The following is an 8,305-nucleotide window of genomic DNA, read 5'->3' as shown; positions in this document are numbered from 1 at the left end:
CATTTAAATTAAAATAGTCTGGTAAGTAATACATGTATTTTAATAAAAAAAGAGTTAATGAAGTATGATAAATAATTCTCACAAAATCATGTTTTACTATAGAACCGATCAAACTTAGTAGTATATTATATTATTTTCAGTTCATAAAAAAACGATATTAACATATAAGTACTGAACAAATTTGAAAAATGCATATGAAGTTAGTTAAAAATTATCCTCGTGGCCAACTTATTTAATTGAGTTTTTTACTATAATTCAGATACAACCACTTAAACTATATTATGGAAAATTAAAAAATACAAATAATTTAGAAAATATTGCTCCATATTCTCTCTTTTTTGTATAAAAAATAAGTTGACTTGATTTTTACTTATGAAGCACAATTATTAAAATCCAAAATAATGATTAGTATTTTTTTTTTGGGCAACAAATAATGTTTAGTATAAAATATGCTCAAATACAAGTCCACTTCTGTAATTCAATGTAAATAACAAAATAAATTTACAAATATAATTAGGTCCAAAATTAATATTTATATTATTTGAGTTTCAAGCTTGCAGGTTTCTGCGGGTTATTCCATCATATATTATATACTAAACACATTTAGATTGATATAAACTCTTCACTATATTTGGAATACCTAAGTTAAACAAGATTTTTCTCTTTTGAAAAAGTATTAACCCCGTGCTTCAAAGCTTGATTCAAAAGTTTGAATTGAGTTTTGAAAAAATATCATCCAATTTATATGGGATTTTATCGGGTCAACCAATATTGGATAGCGGGTTAATGATAGTTTTTACGTTTTACCGACTTTTATCAGATTTTTATATATAAGGTTTTAACAAAATTCAGACCAGATTTATATGAATCACCTGATTTACTTCTGAGACTGTAGGTTTGGTTCCGGGTATGAAAACACTGCTAAAACTATTAAAAATTCTACAATATATATACTATTAGATTAGCCCAAAATCGGCCAAGTAATTTTTTTGTCTCATCAACTCAACAAATATAACTCTTACAAAATACACACAAAATGCAACGATGACGTTGTAACATAATAATACACATATAAAATCTAAAATAAACTATTTGATAAATTATATAATTTTAAACTAAAATTCTTTTACTTTTTTGATATAATAACACTTTATAACTTAATAATATACTTCAAAACATCAAAGCCAAAATAATAATTCATATCAAACAATATTCTTAAAAAGCGCGGGTCAAAATCTAGTTATATTTATATGCTATAATTATAAATATATTAAATACTCTTAATCATTAGTATACCCAAATAGTTTAGTCTAGATGTACAGTTTAGACTAAAACAGAAGTCACAACCTTGATTCATTTGTGATTTTTTTAAAAATGGACGTAATGGATATATTCCTAAAAATTCATGTTACATTTAATCTCTAATCTTATCATTTAAATTTTGGGTCTACCAGAAATTTTTATTGGACTATCAATAATTGGATTTAAATAATAGATGATCCATTGGATTTATAGATATTATAAATTAAATAAATATAATTTAATTTTGTAATATTATATTTCCATATGTTAAATATTTAAATATTTGTCGATGTTAACTTTTAAAATTATAAAAAAAAATTAAATATCAAAAATTATATTATCTAACAATGATTAATATTTACTACCTTAAAAAAATGAAAACAAAATTTAAAATATATAGTTTATTTTAAAAATTAAACAAAAACGAAATGTATAATTATTTACTCGATAATATAAATCTATGAAGTGAAAAGTTCAATATTTTTTAAAAAATCTAAATTTGTGAAATGTTACAACATATTTGAATATGACAATAAAATAATATTTTATTAATCTTTATATATATAGTTACGATTTTAATAATAAAATAATAATCCGAAAATATATATATAGAAAAAGATACAATTACATGTGAAAGTTTGAAACAATTTATTCAATGAAAAAAATACCTTTAAACTTATTATATTTTAAAAATTGATAGACACATATATATTATAATATATACCAATTTAGAATTGAAAACAAAATATTTATATAAAAATAAATGAAAACAAAAACCCGTGCGGTTGCGCGGATCGAGATCTAGTTATAATTAAAGTTCACATAAATTAATTTTGAAATACATTTTTGTTTTTTTTTTCATTTTGAGTCATTTTTTTTTCATTTTGATAATTTATCTATTTTAAATTAATTTATGATCTGATGTATTCATTTTATAATTAAAATGATCTAGGTTGAGGTGAAGTATCATATAATAAATAAGTTAAACTGATTTTTTTTTACAACCGTGGCTAAAATAAGAAAATTAACCTATCAATTCAGATAAATAAACCGGAGATTCATACTCGACACATAAGATAGCAGAATATGAACTTCTAGCACCACTTGCAAATTTGTCCTCCATTGTATGTTGTGCACTTGGTATATGCATGATCTTAAAGTTAGGGAATAAAATCTTAATACATTGAAATTCCTCCATATGATTAGAAAAGGATGGCCATTATTCAGGTGTCGACACCATCTGCACAAATTGAAAACAGTCTATTGAAAAAAATACCTCAGAAAACTGAAGGATCTTCATGCACTTGATAGCTCAAATCAAAGCTTCACATTATGCATTTAAAATTGATAAGCTTCTCTAGATATTCATCGCTTCCATCATCTTATCGTCTGAGCCTATGGTTTTGCAGAACCATCCCTGGCCTGTAAACAGATTTTTTTCCCTCTAAGCGCCATCAACATAGCAAACTTTGGTATGATCCAATGGTTGCCACTCAAGTTTCGGTAAAATCCTATTTCGTTCTTTTTTATCCATAATTTGAGCCTCAGACCACAATTCCCTTTAACTTTCGCTATGCATAACAGCTCTTGTGGATTTTCATCTTTCTTCTGTGAATCTTGTCATTCCTATTTTTCCATATATACCATAACATAATTTTTCGGGAGTCTCCAAAATAAATAATCATGTTTGAAAATACCAAGTCCGATGGAAAAATTCCATGATGGGAAGGAATCTTAGGCAGGGTCCATGTCTCTAAAGCAACATGATTAATTGATTCTTCCTCCGCACCACATATACTACACAGTATGTCACAATCAATCCCACGAGACCGTAAATCCTTTGTGACTGCTGCCTGTTATAATTTACCGTATAAAGTGCCTCAGTTTTGGTGAGTTCCACTGGCAAATTTACCTTATTTTGACTGAAGCATTTTTTTTCAAAAATACGGAATTCACAACTAGAAAGGGAAAGGTTTCCGCTCCCCGCCATCAACGGTACTCAATGTATATAATTTTATTTTTATTTGTATATAACTAGGACTGTTTTATTCGGATTTCAGTCCAGTTTCGGTTCAGTGTTTTGGTATTTCGATTTATAAAGAATTGACTACCATATTAAAATCATATATATTTTGGTTTGGTTCGGTTTATATACTATTGATTTTTGGTTTATTTGGTTTTATACCAAAAACCATAACTATATTTATCTTTTATAATATTTTGTCAATTTTATTTTATATGATTACCATAAGATTTATTAAACAAAAAAGATATTTTTAGTACTCTAAATTTTTAAGATAATGTTTTATGTTTTATTTAACTATTAAAAATTATTATGATAGTTTTAGTAAAAGAAAAAGAAAAGGTTAATAATATCATAATATTATTAAATAAATTAAATTTTAGCACCAATGTTTGTCAATGAAAGCTTTTAACGTAAAACAAAATAATCAAATTAACATCCTAAATATTAAAATAATATCAGTGAAATAATATATTATATAATTTATACATAACTATATTACTATATTTTAATTAGTTGATTTATTCAGTTTAGAATATATATCGAACCATATCCATATACTATGGTTTTTTCTTAAAATAATATCCATTCGTTTTATATGGTATTATCAAATCAAAACCACTTTCTATTCGGTTCGGTTTTAGTTGTTTGGGTTTTTACCGGATTGAGATCTTGGTAAATTTATATTTATCTTCAAATTTGGTTTTTAGATTTCTTTTCTTTTCCGGCTTCACCCCCCCCCCCCCCCTCTGTTTGTAACCCATTAAAATAATATCAATAAAATAATATATTATATAATTTATACATAACTATATTACTATATTTTAATTAGTTGATTTATTCAGTTTAGAATATATATCGAACCATATCCATATACTATGGTTTTTTCTTAAAATAATATCCATTCGTTTTATATGGTATTATCAAATCAAAACCACTTTCTATTCGGTTCGGTTTTAGTTGTTTGGGTTTTTACCGGATTGAGATCTTGGTAAATTTATATTTATCTTCAAATTTGGTTTTTAGATTTCTTTTCTTTTCCGGCTTCACCCCCCCCCCCCTGTTTGTAACCCATTAAAATAATATCAATAAAATAATATATTATATAATTTATACATAACTATATTACTATATTTTAATTAGTTGATTTATTCAGTTTAGAATATATATCGAACCATATCCATATACTATGGTTTTTTCTTAAAATAATATCCATTCGTTTTATATGGTATTATCAAATCAAAACCACTTTCTATTTGGTTCGGTTTTAGTTGTTTGGGTTTTACCGGATTGAGATCTTGGTAAATTTATATTTATCTTCAAATTTGGTTTTTAGATTTCTTTTCTTTTCCGGCTTCACCCCCCCCCCCCCCTGTTTGTAACCCATTAAAATAATATCAGTAAAATAATATATTATATAATTTATACATAACTATATTACTATATTTTAATTAGTTGATTTGTTTAGTTTATAATATATATCGAACCATATCCATATACTATAGTTTTTTCTTAAAATAATATCCATTCGTTTTAAATGATATTATCAAATCAAACCACTTTCTATTCGGTTCGGTTTTAGTTGTTTGGGTTTTTACCGGATTGAGATCTTGGTAAATTTATATTTATCTTCAAATTTGGTTTTTAGATTTCTTTTCGTTTTCGGCTTCCCCCCCCCGCGTGTTTTGTAACCCACTAAACAAACCCCTTAAATTCAAATGGTCCAGGCCCAAAACCAAAGTCGCCTTTCCTGAAGAGCTAGTTGTTCGACTTTGTCTCTTAACCTACCAAAAACATTTGGGCCTAAATACCTGAATTACATATAATGGGCCTTTTTTGACAAGAAGCTCGTTTATCTAAAAAGAGAGCGAAATCAAAATCTTTTTTGTTTCGTCTTCTTCCTCCCCAAGAGACAACTACAAGTCTTAAACCCTAAAGAAGCACTATGAAGGATCGAATCTGATAGTTTGGAGATGAGTTTTCTGCTTCGTCTTCCTCAAACCCACCTGCGGAAAATGTCAGTGCTCATGGGCTCGAACCAGTTCCTCGGCTTTTGTCTTCTTCGTTCTTGTGGTAGTCAAAGGCAGCAGCTATCTATCTTCCGTTTATAAAAGATTTCGTCCGGTTTTAGCCTCGACACCCGTGTCCAAAACTTCAGGTATGTGTTGAATGCTTGAGTTCTCTATTCCGATAGATAGTTGCATGCAGTTGATTTAATTGCTGCTCTATAGTGGTCCCATTTGATGGATTCTCAACGTTTTAAGAAGAAGAAGAAGAAGCTGTTCAATCTTAGATTAGTGAATTTGAGGCTTAATTTGGCTGAACATTGAATAGATTGCTCAGAACGACAATACAGTGGCTTGATATGTCCCAAGGTTACTAACTTGTTGTATGTTTCAGATTTGTGTCTGGAAAGTTCGAAACAAGGTTGCAGGACAAATTGGTGATGCGTACTTGTGTTACGACAGGTACATGAAGTCTTCAACTTCTCCCTTTTTTTGCTAATAATCCAAGTTAATGTACTGCAAAAGATCCCCAAGAACTTAGGACGGTATTGTTATGATCTGTTTTGTCATTAGAAACTAGCTGAAGTTGTTCTGAAGTAGTCAAGAGTTTTGATTAAAGAGGTCCACTCATAAAACTCAGAGGAACTTGGTTCAGTAATGAAAGGTTAACTGGTTTATTCTCAGACTCTCTCCTATAACACCTGAGAAGAAGCCTGAGAGGAGATCAAACAGACGGCCATGAGCTAGTTTGGTGAGTTGACGGACAGCTTAACACATTGGGACATTGACGTATCGATAACATTTGTCTCCTAATTTTTTATTCCTTTTGGTGAGGCAAAAGATCTTTTTGTGAGATTCTTACTTACCTTTTGTAACAATTAACAGACTGTCTATGTGTGTGTAATGTGGGGATGGTTTCCTTGTTCTGTCTGGTGGGTCTGATGCAAAAAAAAAAAACGTGACTATAGATTTGGTTTTTGTACAGCTCGATCTGGTGATCTTTTGTGCTCTGTCTCTTTGTGTAGCTTGTTCTGTTTCTCTCTGTCTCTTGTCTGTCTCCTTTTGCTGCGGCTGATTTCGCGGGATGAATTAGCTGTAACTATTGACTTGTAACAAATTCTGTGTTAACAATTATGCAACTCTTTTTGCCAATTTGCTTCAATCATTTCTACTAATTAGTTGCGGCGGTGCACTATAAATGTCATCTTATAATCATTGGAAGGTCATTAATATTAGATGAGATGCGAATATATTTTTCCGGGTCAAAGATATACTTGACCAAACTTATTGTCATCTTCTAATTATTAATATCTGTCTTTAATGTAAATATTCTTTCACCAAAAAAATGTATATATATTCAAATATGGGCAATTGTCAATAATAGCACATTTTTAAGTTTATGTCTCAAAAATGACACTAGAAGGAGAAAGTCACAAAAATGACATTCATTAAAGGGTAAAGTATCCCTAATACCCTTGGTTTAAAATTAAATAAACAAACAAAAATAAATAAAAATAATTAAAATATAAATAAAAAATGAAAAAATGAAAAAAAGAAATTCTTTTTATAGTTTCAGATTATATGTTTTCAGATTCGAAATTTTTATAATTTTTTTTGAATTTTTTTTTTGAATTTTTTTTTTAATTTTTTTTTTCAAATTTTCTTTTTATAATTTGAAAATACTTTTTGAAACTGTTTTTAAAATTTTTATTTTTTATTTTAGTATTTATTTTTAATAAAATTTTAAACCCTTATTCCAAAACCCCACCCCTTAACTCTAAACTCTAAAGTTTGAATTAATTAACCCAAGGGGTATAAGTGTATATTTACCTCTTTAATGAAACCTATTTTTGTGACTTTGAGCCTTGAGTGCTACTTTAGGAACAAAAACTTGGTTTGGTGCTATCCTGGTCTTTTTCTCTTCAAATATTAATCTCTGTCCAATAAATAACAAGAATCTTCTAATTATTAATCTCTGTCTTTAATGTAAATATTCTCTGACCAAAAATGTAAATATTCAAATATTAATCTCTGTCTAATACAACAAGAACCAATTACTTTTTTTGCCACACTTCATAATTCTTACTTGACTTTGATTTTGCTAAACACCATGTTGGTAATTCTTTACCAAAGATCGATTATTTCATAAATGTACACTTTAATTTTTATCAACAATTAAAAAGTATAGATAAATCCAATGACCTAGCTAGTAATTCGAGAAACAATTTGATTTTCATACACATAGATAGTAGTTAGAAAAAAACAATTTGATTTACATATATACATATTTAATAATGAACTCTTTTATTTGCATTGTTGGCACATTGGGTGTCAACAGCCTAAAGAGAATATCTACTTACCAATAGATAAGACGTATTTTCAAGCCTGATTAGTTTATCATATACTTTTGTAAATAGATCACTATTGTAAGGATTCAGTTTTAAAAATATTAGAGGTGGGAAAACAAAAGAACCGTTACAACTCACAATGAAGAGATTCTTGGATACCATTTATGCATATGGTACTTTCTAATTATATTCTTTAATTGTAGAAGCACCGTAGCCTATTGGTTAAGGTGTAAAGGCTTCTACACCCAGGTCTGGAGTTCGAATCCCAGACTATGCAATTTATTGCAAATTACAAGAAATCCAGGTTTCAAGTCCCGGAGAGAGCGGTTTATTAAACAATTATGCAGATTACAGAGGAAAGGCTTGCAAGAGATCTTTAACATGGTGCAAGTAAATCTGGTCAGACGTGGATCTTCATAGGACGGCATCAGGTGATGCAGTTAAGCGTAGGTCTTCATAAGGCAGGTAGTATTGTCGGTTGTCGAATCGTCTATGTAATCTTTCCTATATCATAATTGTAAGATCATAATAAATCAGCGTTATAAAAAAAAAATTATATTCTTTAATTTAGAAAATTGGCCTAACTCCAAACCGTAAAACTAGTACTAGTATTAAACAGAAAAAAA

At 28.4% G+C, this 8,305-nt stretch overlaps 1 long non-coding RNA gene across 1 annotated transcript; it reads left to right on the top strand.

Moving 5' to 3' along the window:
- The first annotated feature begins 5,092 nt into the window (after positions 1–5,092).
- On the top strand, positions 5,093–6,658 carry LOC111199440. Its single transcript, XR_002653350.2, has 3 exons — positions 5,093–5,483; positions 5,726–5,793; positions 5,905–6,658. It is a non-coding gene; the product is annotated as an uncharacterized LOC111199440 (long non-coding RNA).
- Positions 6,659–8,305: the final 1,647 nt, after the last annotated feature.

Source organism: Brassica napus, chromosome A7 (genome assembly GCF_020379485.1).
Source record: "Brassica napus cultivar Da-Ae chromosome A7, Da-Ae, whole genome shotgun sequence".
NCBI lineage: Eukaryota > Viridiplantae > Streptophyta > Magnoliopsida > Brassicales > Brassicaceae > Brassica > Brassica napus.
The sequence above is the reverse complement of the archived record's forward strand: the minus strand, read 5'-3'. Positions and strand labels throughout refer to the sequence as shown.